Genomic DNA, 17,187 nt, shown 5'->3' on the forward strand with positions numbered 1-17,187 from the left:
AGTTTACCCCAACTTTAGTATTAAATTTATCTTATGATCACTACACAATGTGATTAAAGTTTTATCTTCAAGTTTTTTGTCAATCCTTATGAGAGTATGCATTAAACCATAATATCATAATAACTATCCATTCCATCATCACATCACACTCTTCAATCCATTCTATTATCATATGAGAGAATTACTATAGAAATTCATATTTAATAAGTGTATATGAGGAGGGATCTTACATCCTACCTCTCTTTTCTTTGACTTCCTCTTGAAAGTCATGCATAATTTAGGGTGTGCTTCACATGTTAAACCTTGTCTAGACTTATCCCAAAATTTATCCTTATAGTAGAAGACTAATATATAATTCACATATACACTCATAGATGGTAACAAATGTACCTATTAATCTTTATGAAGGCAAAAGTTTAATCCATAACTCACGACATGGTATGCTCTCCAGGGTTGAATATACAAATCACTTATATAACCTGCCAATTGATAGGAATATTCTAATAGTCTCATATAAAAATACCACTAGGTGTTTCGAGTTGTCATATGCTCACATACCAGAGAGATAGATGTATGAGGCCCTCATGGAATAGGGCCTTCTTATAATACAACCTTGATCTTATAAAAAATTGTTTACTTTTACTTTTTAACTTTTCTTGCATACTAATTCTTGGTCAAAATTCTAACATGTCCATCACTACATAAGCACCTTTCACAATTAATATTATATTAGGTTAACCCATAACCTTAACTAGCCTTATGTTAGGGTATAATCCATTACTTGTGATAATCAAAATATATTCAGTAGTCCTACTCTTAAATTCCTAGGAGAGGGTGGGGCACATATACCTTCACTAAGAACCTCGTACCCTAATGCTTCACCTCTACCTAATTTATAGGAATCCCTCAGGTAGGCCGGTAAGTCACTTTTCCAACACAATTCACAAGAAGGTGCCTCATAATTTAAACTCAAAATTGAAGGTAAAATATTTAATTTAAAAGTACAAAAAAAAGAAATTAAGAGTGGCCACAACAGTAACAGTGCTTAAAGGCTCTCATTTGTAGGAAATTAATTCCTATCAAATTTAGCTCAAATAAACAAGTATCTATCACTATCTACTTTTGATATCAATCATAGAGATGCTAATGAAATATTCTGCATACAAAGTCACTAAGTTGTGATAAAAAACTTCAAAAATCAATGAAAGTAAAGGTTATTACACCCCAAAAAACCAACCATTCATGTAATAATTGCTTACTAAAACTAAATTCAAAACAATTGCAAGATTCTTCAAAGGACTAATTTGAACCTAAAATCATACCACATAGTAAACTAAAAAATTACTAGGTGACAAGTTGTCTATGACAAAATATCTTGAGTCTATTCAAAGAGCTTTGAAACACAAACTCACAAACCCTGAATATGGGGTGCATGCAACAATTATTCTATTTTAGTCGTAATTAGAATGAGATTTTGTTTTACAATTTAAATATTTCATTGATTAATACATATCTTTTTTACCCAAAAAGCATAAGTTTTCATTTTTATACAATTAATTTTATCTATTTTGTTATTGTTTTATACAATAATATTGTTTATGATAATATAAATATTAAAATAAACTACTTCAGTTTTTATTAAAAAATGCTATCTTAACTTAAGTATACTAACTTTGTTTAAATTAGTTAAATAGATGATAATTATTTTTTATAAGAATAAAAAGTTAGAAAAAGTATTTATTTAATCCTTAAATTTACTATTCAAAATTTTGAAGATATTATTAAAATTTATAAATGTTTTAATGCATTTATATATATTTTATTTTATTCACTCAAGAATATTATTATTTTTAATTTTTTTTTAAAAGAGGGGTAAACGCTTTGACTTGGAGCTATGAACCAGTGAGGCCACAAATAGGGGACCTCATCCCCATGAGATTTGAACTTTGATGGCAAGGATAACAACACAACAACTTAACCATCACAACATGCCACTATTGGCATATTATTATTTTTAATTAATAAAAAAAGAAAATTTGTAATAATTATATTAATTAATTAAAAATAATTTACTTTTTACTTTTATTGTTAAAAAAATAATTAAATTAAAGAATAAATAAACTTGTTACACTATAATTTATCAAAAAAATACATATCTTTTTAATTTTAAAAAATAATTTTAAAGTTTTATGCAATTCATTTTCTCTATTTGCTATTATTATTTTATCTAATGTTATTGTTTATTTTAGTTTTGAATTTGATTAAAAAATAGTAATAATTATTTTACTCATTACAAAAAAAAAAGGTAGATTTAAAAAAATAAAATTTATATTGTTTTGTTGCTTTTAAATTAATTTGAAGATGCTACAAATTTTTCAACAAATAACCCTTTCCTTTTTATTTTCACTAGTGAATGGAATCTCTTTCTATCCAATGAATACCATGTTTAACACAGTTAGGCTGGCGTCCCATGGGCACCCGCTTGCTTAAAAATAGAGCGGGTGCCGCTGAGCTTTTTAAGAACATTTAAAGGAGAGCAGTCCCATGGGCATTACATATAAATCTGCTTTAAAAAAATAGCTCCTAAATTGAAGGAAATATTAAAAATATAAATTGTTGTTTTTAGAATTTTTGGCAGGATGATTTCAATTTGAAGAGAAAATGAAGGGTAAGTTCTTGCCAAGTGGCAGAATTCTTCCCTAAATAGTAGGGGCTATTTCCAGCCCCCCCTTTTGCATCCGCTCAACTAAAAAGTAGGGGCTCCTAGTTAATAGGAAAAGATTTCAAATTAAGCTTTAGCCCCCACAAAATATTATCATGGGACCTCCAGCTCAAGCCCCCCATGAAACCCAAGGTTAAAAATACAAAAAACCAAATGTTTTTGGTCCACACCTCATTGTAGCACGCATAGCACACGAAGGCACAATTGCCGGTGACGGTATGATATTCCTCATAAGGATCTTAAATACAACATCATTTAGAAGCCAAAAAGAACAAGAACACACGTTGGTGAAAGATCTGGACGCCAGAAACTGTTTTCCACATAATATTACAATCAATACAGAAGAATGCTCCTAGTCGCTCAGGTTGCGTCACCAATATTATTTAGGATGTGCCTCACACTCAGAAGCAAGAGCAAACAAAGAATTGCAGGCTATACAAATGCTCATTACTCCTATGGGAAGTACAGGATAAGGGCACAGGTGAATGACCTGGGGTTTCTGGGAATCGAAACAAGCTCTGACGATACAGGGGCTGCTGTGGTACACTTCTTTTTTCATTTCTACCTTTATTTTACTTTGCAAGAAGGAAACCAGTCTTTTTCGTCGATTAATCTTTCTAGATAATTTAACAAATCAGAGCTCAAGGAAGATACCTGTTATGAACTACAATTTAAGGAACTATAAATTATATTTATTTTCTGTTTTCTTACAGGTCACTGGGGATGGTGAAATTCTCAGCCAAGTTATATCTTCACAAGTAGGCTAAATACCTTTGCTCTCTTCCATTCGACTTCCCCTGTAACTTAATCTAATTGTTGGCTCAATTTTGCTATTCTCTATCTTCAGAACTTTTCTCAATTCAATGTTAATTTCACATGAATGAAACATGAAGCATATTTGGCTAGGTAAAATTCAAAATTTCCTTCACGTTTTAAGATTACATCAGAAGATGTGTGAGGCCTTGCCCCGACCCATCCTAGCACTGAGGATACATTATTATTTTGATGCTCGTGCTTTGTTATGTCAGAACATTATTGGATACATTGAACATTGTTAAGCTATTTTTACGATGTGTGGTGCTTGCTTCAGTTATTTGATTTTGTCATTTAATGCTTATAATTATGTATAATGATGAAAAAAATGTATGCAACACTAATACATTTGGTTATGCAAGTCGAAAGGTTAGAAATATGAGTAGAATTAGATAAACAACTATTTATTGAGAAATGGATGCTTTAATTTATATAATTCCTCTAATATGTAATTCACATTATGCATGTGGTTTTGGACTTACTGATGTGTGCAATGAGTGTGCAAAAAAATTAACTGAGACAACTAAACGGAAAAATGGAGCTAAACTACTTGTTAATTTTGTGCTAGCCTTATATTGTAATTCTTTAAAGGTTGTAATTTGATCTTACTATTCTCCTAACTTTTAATTGTTCCTAATAAGCCTTTAAAGGCTTAGAAACATTAAATTTAAGTACCCCTATGAGTAAGGGTATGGGTTGGGGTACTTTCCAACCCTTTAGCCTCCTAGGTTGACTCGTAGGGTGTCTTAAAAACCCTATTATAGGCTGATTTCGAAAATGGGTTGCTCTTTACTTGGGTTAGTGAAACCAAACCTCCATCTTGTGTTACTTGAAGCTTAGTGGAGTTAAGGACCATACTTAGAGGCATTTTGGGGAGAGTTTAGTTTTGTCACCCAATCCTCTAGTTTTGGAGGAAGTCTTGAAGATTGAAGGAAGAAAGGGAAGTTCTTCTCAAACCACCATTGTCATAACTCTTTTATGAAGGTAGGAGTTCTTCACTCCATGAATGGTTCTTTATGTGTGTTCATGTTTTGAATTTTGCTTGAATCATGTTGGAGACATTGTGTAGTTATGCATTTCTTGCTTGTGTGTTGGGGGTGGATTTGGGAGGGATTTATCTTGTTTTCTTTGGATATTATTCATATGCCTTCTTGATGTTTTTTTTGTTTTCGAGAAATTTTCATGGGGATGTTTTTGGCAACACTCACCCTTGGATAGGGAAGAAGTGGCCATGTTGGGGAAAGGGCCTTAGTTGGATCTCAATGGTGTAGAGTCTCCTCTCATGGTGAGAGGAGGGAGAAAGGGTAGGGTGTATGGGCCCCTACTTGTCATCCCATACCTTGTTGTTATTGAGAAATCTTGAATATGGAATAGAATGAAAATCCTTATGGATATAGCCTCGAAAGGGCCTTGTGAAAGAATGGAAGTTCTTAAAGTTTTAGCCCCGAAAGGGCTAAGTGAAGGTATGGTGATTGACTTCTCCTATTGAGAAAATCCACCTTTCCCCTATATTGGTCCATTATTGGACCTATTGTGCAACCGGGTGGGAATGCATGTTCAATTTGCTTATCTCCTTGTGTTGTTACCTCCATGTTGGTCCTTGTCTCTTCCATGTTTACCCTTGATGCAATGTAGACATTTGATAAAAGTTCTCTTGTGGAATCCTTGAAGAAATCTCATTGAATTGTAATATTTTGTAAGTTGTAATTGATTTTGATGTAGTGGCAAAGACATCGGGTTTTCTTACTGGTTCTTTTCCGATGGAGCCTTGAACTAGGGATGAATAATAAAGGAAAGAAAAAGATTATGAAATTCTTCTTGCAATGCCCTCATGTGTTTCCAAACTTTGGCATACGTATGTGAGAAATTAGAATGATAGTAAATGTCTTGAATTGGAAAATTCTGAGTTTCAATTATGATAATGAAAGGAAAATGGATGTATTGAAGTTTCAATTCAATGTTTTGAACATTAACATGTTATAATATCAACCCTATATTGATCACCAAGCTAGCACTTTCATTGTTAAGTTACAATAGTGATACAATTAAATTTGATAAGGATTAATTCATCACCTTTTTGAATTCTGAATATAAGATCATAATTCCTTGCTAAGCTTCATAAAGAATAAAATCAATTTGATTAAGAGGATTATACTCCCTTGCATGCTTGTGTGTCAATTAGATTTAGAAGATTATAACTCCATTTTGCCTCTAGAAATATTTAACTCAGCTTGCATAACAATGAACTTAGCAAGAAAACATGCCAGCACTTGGCAAAAAAAAAGGGGAAGAAGAGATTGTTTTTAAAAAAAAAATAAAAATAAAAAAAATTGCGCATCTCCAGGTCTAAATAACTCTCTGGAAAATGTATGGAAAAAAATAAAATTTAATCCTCCAAGTGAACAGAGCATATTCCTGAAAAGATTCTTTTATAAAACAAATAAAATAACACAAAATTAAACAAGAAATTAATGTAATCCTATTAGCAAAATTGTTGATGCAAGTAAGCATATATAATATATTAAATTTAACATATATATTTATACATTTGCCTAGTATCTCTTACCTTATTCACCTAATAAACTTTTTAAAGTTAATGCTTTCTTCTCTCTCCCCTACCCTTGCTTATTATCCTATGGAAGGGCTAGGCGTGGGTAATCCCATCCACCTGCCACACCTAGTACACTTGTCAAATCGACTGGCAGTAAGAATTAATCGCATTGTTTTTTCACATCATTGGTTATAGCAAAGTATTTAAGGGGGGGGAATGGAAACTTACCAACCTACCCCCATATTCTTCCCCCACCCTGCGCTGACCTTGCATTCTGTCGGGAGGCAGGTGATGTTTTAATTTAGTAGGAGGGACGTACATACTCTCGCGTTCCCCCCGTGATCTTCTCCAAGCGTAGTCCCCCTTGCGTGACGTCTTCCCCACGCAGGACAGGGGACAAGCCTGCCATGTGCAGGCTTTGGACAGCGCGAGGGCAGGCCTTGGGTGGGGTAGGGCAGCTTGGTAGTTAGTAGGGGGGTCGGGTAGTGTAGGTTAAATTTTTTTTTTTTTTTTTTTAATGTACGTTTTGGGTAGTAAGTTTATTAGTAATTAGTTAGGTTGTGTAATTATAATAATTCAGGTTTAAGTTAGTTTAAATTTAAGTTGAATGTTGATTATCACTTTTCTTGGTAAATTTAAGTCATTTGTTTTAGAAATGTTGATTTATTTAAGTTTGGTTAATGGTTTAAAGTTAAGTAGCTTAAAACTAATTAAGTTTAGATTTATGTTAATTTATGTAATGTTAGCTTAAATTAATAAAGTTTCTTATAGTTAGTATGATAGTTTTAGATGGTGGGGAATTAAACTAAGATAGTTTAGTTGTTGATAAGGGTCAGATTATTATATGTCGAATTTAAGGATTACCTTGAAACCTATATTTAGATTATAGTTCTTAACCTTTAGGAAGTAAGGTTATAATTCGTTTAGGATGGTAATGAGGTTGATATTAGATTAGTTCTGTTAGAGAATTTTTACGTAAATTGAATATTGTAATTTAATACAATTTTTTATGATTCATTAATTAGTTGTATCTTATTATGAGCTCTATAGATTGATTTTAAATGTGGACTTAAGTTACGAAAATTCAAATAAGGTTCAGATTAAAATATAGATTTATTGAATTATTATAGACACCAACTTTAACAGTGAACATTAAATTAATTAATTAGATCATATAAGTATGTGGAGTTAATTGTCAATTAAGACGTTAAGATTGGTAAGTTATGAAAGCTCGGTTATTTTTGTGATCCAATCATAGTTATTTTAAGTATATTGTTTTACCTTTAGAAGTGTTTAATTCTAATAAATTTAGGACCAAGATTAGTGGATGGTAAAGGATTAATTAATTAGCGTAACTCTAGTGCTCATTGGTAAAGAAAGTTAACAGATACGTTAAATATTAATTGTCATAGTATGCCTTGGTTTAGATTTTATTCATTCAAATTAAATTTATAATTATCTCTTAGGTAGTTGTACTAATTCAGTAAAATTAGGGATTGTTGAATTTGTAAATTCGCTCAAGATCATTTATGATGAAAGTTAAGTTATTGTTTAATTCACGTGTGAAAATTATAAAACTTAGAGGTAGTGTAGGGAACCTTTGCTTAAATTTGAGCACAAGTATATCAAGCCTATAGAGGTTTAAATTTTAATTGTTTTTAAAAAAAAATAAAAATTTGTGTGTGTTTTTGCCCTTACTTTTTTTGGGCATGACAGATGTTCCTGTCTTTTGTTAGCGTTATCTTCTCTTGCAGGTTACATTGATTCCGACTTAGATGACACTGTGACTTAACACATCCCCTGCAAATTTGTGCTAAGGTCTCCATTATTGAAAGTCCCGACGAGTTAGCATTTGACATCATCCCATTTGACTCGCATGCAGGCTTATTTTATTCTGAAATATGATTACACAATGCTCGCCATGAAACTCACGGATTCAATTCTTAGCTATACTACTACGTCACCAGTTCACATTTTTGTGCTCCAAAATTAAGTCCACATATAACTTGTTTTCTATTTCTTCATATATGGATTCATTTTGTAGGGTTTGCATTTAACTGTCTTGCTCCTATAATTAACTCTCTCTTGAATCCATAACTCTGGTGGTAGGCCCGTAGTTCTTTACAAATACTGTGGTCGTTATCGGAGCAGCTAAGAAGAGGTAAGCGGACATTTTGGTGACAAAGAAAGGATGTGAGAAGCATTACAAGTGATTAAAGACATAAGTGCACATATTAATCACAGGTTATCAAATAAGTTTGAATCTAAGTTATCATTTGAATTTCGAGTTTGGTACACTGGTACGACAAATAAAAATTGGTGTTAGATACATTTTGGCGCAACCTGATGATGGAATCGCCCACATTCAATTATTTCTCTTTCCTAAATCTCCCCAGTTTCCTATCAAACTACAATTCTACAAACACGAAAATATTTCTTTGCCAAAATACGAAATTTCACAGAATGTCAATCTTCAAAAAATCGTATTGTGAAGATCCAAACAGCTTCACAAACTAAACAATAAAGCACAATACAAATTCTAAAGTGAATCCACCAAAATTGGTGTATATAAGTTTCCCTCCAATCTACCAAGAACCCAAGGGTTTTCGTTCTTGAACTTGCTGAACCTGAAAATACACGCCCTCAAAGAACCTCTTTAAAGAAGGATGAGAAATTCACTTACCTTACCCCATTTTAAAGGTCCATCAATACTCTCTAGGAGAATAAGGCTTGACCTCTTTCAAGCTATAAGAAACACTTTGTTTAATAAAATGATTTTATAATATTTATATATTTTTGTCTAAAGTGAAATAAATCAATTCTAATAAAGTTATCTTTAAGATTTACTTTATCGAGATAGCTTAATAAAAATAGGCTAGAAGTTTTTGTTGAATAGTCGCTTGTTAAAAAGAGGGCAATATAGTCCCCACCCTTCTAAGAATTCCTTGCCCTTAATTGATTGCAAACCTGGATGCTGTAGAATCCATTCACCTTCCCATGTAGCACCTTTAGGAGGCTAATCTCTCCATCGAATAAGTCACTCCTTGATCACCGCACTGCTCTATCTTTACATCTAGGATAGCGTTAGACATCAAAATTAAATTTCCTTCCTCTTCTAATGTTAGAACCTCTAGAGAAGATATTGTTTTCTGCCCAAGTGCCCTTTTGAGGCAAGACACATGAAATATATAATGAATTTTGTTAGCTTGAGACAACTCTAGTTCATAAAACCTCTCGAACTCTCTTCACTATTAGGGGCCATATAATCGGGGCTTCAACTTTTTTGCACCACTCTTCTTCAATGTAAGCTATTTGTATAGTTGTAGGCCCAAGGAAAATCACCAACCTCAAATGTCCTCTCAACCCCTTTGCTTATATGCATATTGTTAAGATGAGGAAGTACCAAGCGGGTGGTGGGGGCATTAGGATATTATAATGTTTCTTGTAATGGCCATCTTAGTTAGTGTTGGTTTATTAGGTAGTTTCTATTTTTGTCTTTTGTTTGCGATTGTTTCTTTTAGACACATCATCTTTGTAAATCTATACAACTATACCAATATTGATTTACCATAACATGGTATTAGAGTAGGTCGATGGGATTTCATAAAATTTGGCAAAGTTTATAAAAAAAAGTCAAGCCTCTTCAGATTTGGAAATTTATCCAAAAATTTGTTTTTTCGATTTTTTGAAATAAAAATTGTTAGAGGTATTTTATGAAATTTGTGGTTTGTCTTGAAGATTTTTGTTGAAAATTGTGAGCTTGGTTGGAGGTTTTGATTGCGTGATTTCTTTGTTTGGGCAAAAGTCTCTATTTTTTAAAGGTTGCATGTTGCTTGTACTTGCACGTGCTTCAATTTTTTGTTTTACCATGCGAAGTCTCGTGCTTTACTGCATGAAGATTTTTCTGATGGGTTTTCATAACTTTTTCCCTTAATTTTTTTGATGGCCTTCATAGATTTTTTCCTTAAAAATATATTTGATGGGTTTTCATAATTTTTTCACTCAAAAAATTTCTGATACTACAATTCACAAAATTGCGTGGGATTCCTTTGTGGGTTTATAATTTTCTCCTCAAAAATTGTTGTTGGGTTCTACCAATTTTTCTCAAAAACAAAGATTTGTATTCTCTGATTGGTGTCTCGGTTTCTATTGTCTCGTTTTGATCGATTTTTCACCTCAAAAAATCAAGTCAAAATTTTGTGGGTTTTTGCAATTTGTTTTGGGGCATCATGCTCATTTGCAAAGTTTGGAGGGTTTGTCATTTTTTTATCAAAATTGTGCTAGTAGTTCTCAATATTGTCTTTGTCTCTCGGGAAGACCAGCTCCATTATCCAACACCAATTTGGATGTTTTGTGATGATTTCTGGTCAGATGTTTTGTTGATTCTAGGAGGGTCAATAACAAACTCCTCTTAGTGGCAGTCTCTCGTCTCTTGTTGCAGAGCATTCTGAAGAACATCCTTCTTTGTTCTTTTCTTGACGAATTTTGGCTACTTTGGGTCATTGACATTTTGCAGACCTAGGAGGGTCTTAGCAGCTGTAGAATGTTTTGAAGAATTTGTGACCAAAAGATAACAATTAAACAATGACTTTTAAGGGAGGCTATTAGAATAGTTTAATGTTTCTTTGACAGTCATTTTAGTTAGTACTTAGTTTATTAAGTAGTTTCTATTTTGTCTTTAGTTCACGATTGTTTCTTTTAGAAACATCATCTTTGTAAATTTATATAAGGAGTTCTCGTCTCCTCCATTTTGCTGATTCTGGGAGGGTTAGTGGAAGACTCATCTCAGTGAGAGGCTCTTGTCTCTTGTTGCAAAAATTTTTGAAGAATGGGACACCCTTCTTTGGTTGTTTTTGGATTGATTTTATTTTCTTAGTCATTAATATTTTGCAGATTTAGAGAGGGTCTTAGCAACAACAGAATGTTTTACGAAATTTTTGACCAAAAGATAGCAGTTAGACAATGACTATTAAGGGAGGGTATAATATATTATAATGTTTCTTTAATGGTCATCTTTGATAGTGTTTAGTTAATTAAGTAGTTTCTATTCGTCTTTAGTACATGGTTTTTTTTATAGAAACATCATCTTTGTAAATCTATATAAGGAGTTTTCATCTCCTTTGTTTAAGACAACTACAACAACATTGATTTACCATAAAATGAGGGTGGGGTAGGGGCGCAGGTGTGAATCAGTGCACTAGTATTCAATAACCTTCTTCTTCAATTTAAACTTCAATTTAAAATCGAATATAAAAATAATTAAAAAAAGCAAGATCAAACACATGAGCATGATTTGTTATCGAGGAAAACCCAGTTAAGGGAAAACCCCAATGGGGATAATACCCACAAATATCTCACTACTGCAGTAATAAGGTGCCCTCTTAAAGGCTTCTCGGTTAAGTACGAAAGGGGAATGCACTTGCATTCGGGTCTACAATCTCTAATCATTTATGCAATCCAAATTCTTCAAGGCATAAAGCCAATAATACAAACAATATGGACTTGTAGTCCTAAATCAAACTGACTAGTAGCCTATCAAATGCTTGTATAGTTCCAATGAAGCTCCTATGGAAAATACTGTTTCTAAACACTGCATCTGAATCTGCACATAATGTTTGTCAACCTTACTTTGCATTCTCAAAACTTTATCTCCACTGCAACCAAAAACTCAATCTCAAATATTAAGTCATAACACATTCTTACATTCTCTCATCTTGATGATGGATCACACATAGTGTGATCTGAAACATTGATGCTAAATAACACACACACAATCAAATCCAGAAGCAAAATTACATATACAAATGGATTGTGGAAACTTGATAATGCTAATATAACTCTGTGGGCTTCCAAAAAGAAATGTGTACAATCCTTAACTCATTTATAATCAAATCTTCAAATCATAGCGTGCTAACTAAAATGAATAATCTTTGATGGTAGCTGCAACAAAATGTATCATAACCCAAGAGTTAACACTGATTAATCATGCATACTGATGGATTATACTGAACTGCTTTGTTCTTCGCAAAAACTATCAACTAGATATACAATATTGAATATCTCATGCATTTGACAACACCAAGGTCCGCGGTCATTGGATTAGACATAATCCTATGTCTACTTATTCTGTTTGCCATCGCATCCACTAACTTGCCAAAATCTGTACGATCCAGCCATAACATACTAACTGTCCAATAGATTGCGTCCAGTACACCAATAGTTGTAAGTATCAAGAACTTCTAGTAGAGTGCCTTCTATTTAATCATGACCAAAACTAATATAAGTAGTCACCATCAATGACAACATACCATACATATTTGTTACTCTTGCTAACAATCTCCCCCTCTAGCAATGGTGGCAACACTTAGTGGAAAATGGCTAAGCATGCAAAGGTGAGGCCAAAAATGAAAGCAAAACCATTCTACCAAAATCTTACCCTGCTCTCATATACATATATACAAGTGATAAACAAAAACTCACATCATTTTAAAGATGTTTGCATAGCTGCTCCATAATGTCAGCCGTCCATGTCTTCCTCAAATTTTCCAATATTTGAATTTGACCATTAAGTGCATAGGCATTCTCCTCAACATGAATTAGATCAGGTAGAGGTGGAGCATTGCTCAAAGTCCCTACATCCTCAAGAGATCTCTACGAAACATCTAACGTAGGAACTATCATATTCCATAAGTCAACAAATCTTCCAAACACTCTCTTCTCAACTTCAAGTTTGTCAATGGTATTATGAAGTTTGACTATGTTTTCCATGTAAGTAGAAGCAAATGTCTTCGAAGAATCAAAGCACTTTGCTCTCCTTGCCAGTTCTGCTTGACTCTCCTTGATGAGTTTATCAATGCCCTTACTCCAGAAAATGGGTCTATACAAGGTCTCAAAATCTTACTGCCTTCTTCAATATTCATCTTAATCAGAGCTATACCGACATCCAAAGAAAGTTTGTCATTAGCAATTAAAGTACAAAGATGCATAAATCTTTTAGCACCGAACTCCTGCACTTTATCTCGGACACACTTCACTAATCTCAATTTGAGTATCAAAACTGCTTAACAAAATCCAGTTGCTCCATCGAGCATTACTAGAGTTAATCTGAGAATTGGGCATAACTTTACCAAGAATATCAACTACTCTACAGATCAACTTGATTTTTTTCTCTTTCTTGCTTTATGTTTTTTGATAAGCTTTAGCTTGAGCAAGAACAAGTATCTTCAATAGCTCATCTTCATCGATATTCTCAAGATTGAATTTACCATATGTCCCAGTCAAATCAATGAATTACAATGACTATCTTACCAACATGAATCTATCCCATGAGAAGATGTTCCTTTTTGTGTATGAGTGAGATTAGCTTCATCCTACTTCTCATTGTCAACAGGCAATACTTAAGGAATTCCTATTTTACTGGTCTCCTCTAGAACTTGCACATCTAGGATGTCATCTATCTTTGTTTCTTTAGCATAGGTGGCCTCTGTGTCTAATGCATTTAGGTACATTATTCTCTGGTCCACCTTCAACAATCACAAACTCAGTTTCAGATTGTCCTTTATTAGTTTACACATCTCTAAGCTCATTCTTTTCAAAACTGATATCCTCACGTGAATCAATAATAGTAACAGGGACTCCATCTATAAACACATTCGGTTCTCTAACCGTGGAAAATAATTGATCATCAACAAGTTTCTTGTCCTCCTTCGTTCTAAGCTCTTTCTTCCCAAGAACATCTGATCTCTTTTCCACAAGCATTCTCATTATAACATCATCAGTTTCCGCTATAACTTCCTCGACTCTCTCGATTATCAAGATATTTATTCTTCTTTTAGCAATAAGCCCGCTCTTAGCTTGCTCCAACGTGCTATTCATCTCATCAATACTGATTAAAGGGAGCATTGCAAATAGTGACAATTCACTAATCTTCTGATCTTTCTCTAAAGCTATCAATCTCTTCTCCTCCAATATACCATATAAATGCTCAGCTAATTGATCATTAATTTCAACCAGTGTTCTGCTGAACTTAATCAAATGATCAATAACTCCTTTCTCTACCTTTCTCCTATCCTTTTCATTAAACAGCTGATAATACTTCTTGAGGGCAACTAAGATACCTTTGCTTAACTACTTTATCAAGTATTTTATCGATTGCATTTCATTCTTACCTACACTCATCGATTTATCAATCAAAACTTTGGCTGCTGTAGCACCTTTAGTATGAATCTTCCTCTTAGACTGATCAGATTCTGTAGAAGAATCTTCATTCTGTGCCTTCTTCCTCTTTGGTCCTGAAATCTTCTTGTTAAGTTTCAGGATTTGCACCCTTTACTGAATGGGAAAATATTCAGTAACCCTTACTTAACATGGGATTCACTTCACTATGTGGGACTGGACAGTGAGATGAAACCTTCGAATTCTAGGCCGGCTCCTATTGAATCTCTCAGTGATAACCTCTTGAAACTTATAGAAAACTTGAGGGAAAAGGGGAATAAATTACTAAAAACCAAAAAAACTAAACCTTAAGTTTTAAAATAAGGAAGTTATACACCAAAGAGGGGTATGGAAATGTAACCCACATGTAACAGAGAGGATAATACAGCTTTATGAAACACAGATGAAGCACAACTTCCTGTAAAGGCTTGCACAAATGGTCTATAATAAGGTTTTCCACTGAAACTACAAAAAGGGAGGCAAACTTATTAATACCTTCCTTTGAGTAATTTCACCCAAAACACATGTTATAACCTGCAAACAAACTTACTATTCTACACAGAGGTGCTGAAATGAGACAAAAAACAAGGAATAATGAAACATTCACAAGTTAAACTATCCAATCATTTTGAAATGCACACAGAAATTGTAGAAAGGAAAAGGGCTCACTGATAACCTCACCAAGCATGATCACACTGCTACAACCTGTATTACATCTCCAGAAATGAATTACAGACTCTGTAAAATGAGGTCCAGGACTTAGAGAAAAAGCCACAAAAACTCTATCCACACAAATCAGAACCCTTGTATTGAGTTGAAAGACTCATACTTAACATCTTTTTTCAACTGCATTTTACCAAAAGTCATAAATGTTGGGTCGGATTCAACCCCAAAGGCCAACTTGAGTCTTTGACAAGACTTCAAAAAGGTGTAACAAATAGCCCAAAAGGCATGGTCTGATAATATCAACAACTGCCCCTCATAAATGTAGCCCCAAAACCTCTGCCTGACTCAAAAAGTCCTCCAAAAGCAATAACTCCTCAACTGCAATCTTCCCCCTTGACTCAACACTTAGTCATATAATTTTGCAAAATATTTGTCTTTTAACCCTTCTTTAAAAGAAATTAAATGTTTACTTCTTTGCACAACAATGCTTACTGAATGATTTATATTTTATAAATAAGATATAAATTATTCAGTATTTATTAATAATTTATTGTAATACGATCTATTCCTTTTATTTTAATAAATATTAATTATTTTATAGAATATTAAGTGATAATCGAATCAACTAATATTCCATTAAAATAATTAATACTTATTAAAATAGCACAAATAAATCATATTATAGTAAATTATTATTTTTTTACAAAGAAATAAATTTAATTGAACCCTTTTAAAAGAAATAAAAGACAAAAAAAATGCAAAAAAAATGAAAAAATGCTAAACATGGGTAAAAATCCCCCCCTTTTCAAAGCAAAACAAAGACAATTATAAAGGGAATAAAATCCCATGGAAAGCCCTCCGGATTTCAAAATTTTATAAACAACAAAATAGGGCATAAGAAGCTCGAATACCCTAGAGTGTCATTCATTTTTTACATTCGCAAATGCGAGAAAGAAGAGCTCTCGAAACCCATTTTGGAGCTGCGGCTAGGAAGGTTTCTTGGAGTTATTCGCTGCCATGAAGAGTTTGATGGTCGCCGTGCTTGAGTTTCACTGCTATTTGAAAGTCGAAGTCATCATGAGATGTATGTGTTGAAAGGTAACGAAAAATTCTGATGTTATGTTCTTTCTCCTTTTGATATACCTGTAGATTTGAATGTTTTCCCATATGAATCATATCAGCATCACCTTTGAAGTTAATTCCATTGTCTTCATACTCACTTTGATATCCTCTAGCCGCTTCCTCAAACTCATCAATTGCAAGCAGCTTGACACTAAGTCCTTCAACTCTTTCTCCAAAAGTTTGTGAGTCTTTCGGGCTGGCCTCCTCACAGATTAAAATCCTTTTTTCAGACGTGTCACTTTTCTTATTCACAAATATCTTTGTCCTTCAAAATGCATGTAGGCTGTGTAGATGACAAGGTGTATCCATCCATCTTCTAATCCAATCTGATATGTCCATTCTTGCATTGAAAGATCTTGATTGGACTTGTAACTCTGTGATCAGATCCAGTTCCTGCAAATTTTTTGCTGACAAAAACATGCAATGCATGTCCCAATGACTCTACATGTAGAATGGGGAGTGTGTTATTAAGTCCATTGTCAGTAATTTCAGCACTGATTGTATACCACGCATAATCACTTGAGTCTTCAGTTGTATATATTTGCTCCAGAAGGACAATATTTGTGAGTAAATTATTTCCCCATACTCTTAAAGCCTCAGTATACCGCTTACAATTTGTTTATGTTGCCTTGTGATCTTTATTAATAAGCTTTGATTGCACAACAGTGGATTGCATGGCAATCTTTGCTGTGTTGAAGATCACATTATTGCAATCAGGAAGAATGTTCACAGACCATGCAGGCAAGCTGTATGTATTGCCATTAAATGTCGCATTGAAATCAGAAGTATCATTGATATTAGCAAGAAACGCTGCACAGGTTCTTGATTCCATATAGTAAATGTGTGCCTCGAATTGAGGCCCGAGATCAAGGTAAACAGGGTCTGAGTTGGCTAAAGCACTTTCACAAAGTTTAATTGCCTTATGTAGCTCTTTTAGATGGTTCCGTTTTGGTTCCCTCACCATTCCTCTTTGATAAGGAAGCCATGCCAAAGCCAGCTGGGCTGTTGTACAATTATGCTTCTTTGCAATGAGACAAGTTCGAATAGAAATTCCATTTCCTTTTATTTTAATAAATTTTCAGGTTGAAACTTTCAATGT

At 33.4% G+C, this 17,187-nt stretch overlaps 1 long non-coding RNA gene across 1 annotated transcript in view; it reads left to right on the top strand.

The window, feature by feature from the left end:
- The first annotated feature begins 7,935 nt into the window (after positions 1 to 7,935).
- LOC149578422 (uncharacterized) overlaps positions 7,936 to 17,187 on the top strand; it is a 93,522-nt gene continuing 84,270 nt past the window's right edge. The window contains exon 1 of the long non-coding RNA XR_016356298.1: positions 7,936 to 8,330. This is a non-coding gene — a long non-coding RNA (uncharacterized LOC149578422). The remainder of the gene's footprint in view (positions 8,331 to 17,187) is intronic.

Source organism: Cupressus sempervirens, chromosome 1, assembly GCF_028749045.1.
Source record: "Cupressus sempervirens isolate cs-2001-9-10 chromosome 1, ASM2874904v1, whole genome shotgun sequence".
NCBI lineage: Eukaryota > Viridiplantae > Streptophyta > Pinopsida > Cupressales > Cupressaceae > Cupressus > Cupressus sempervirens.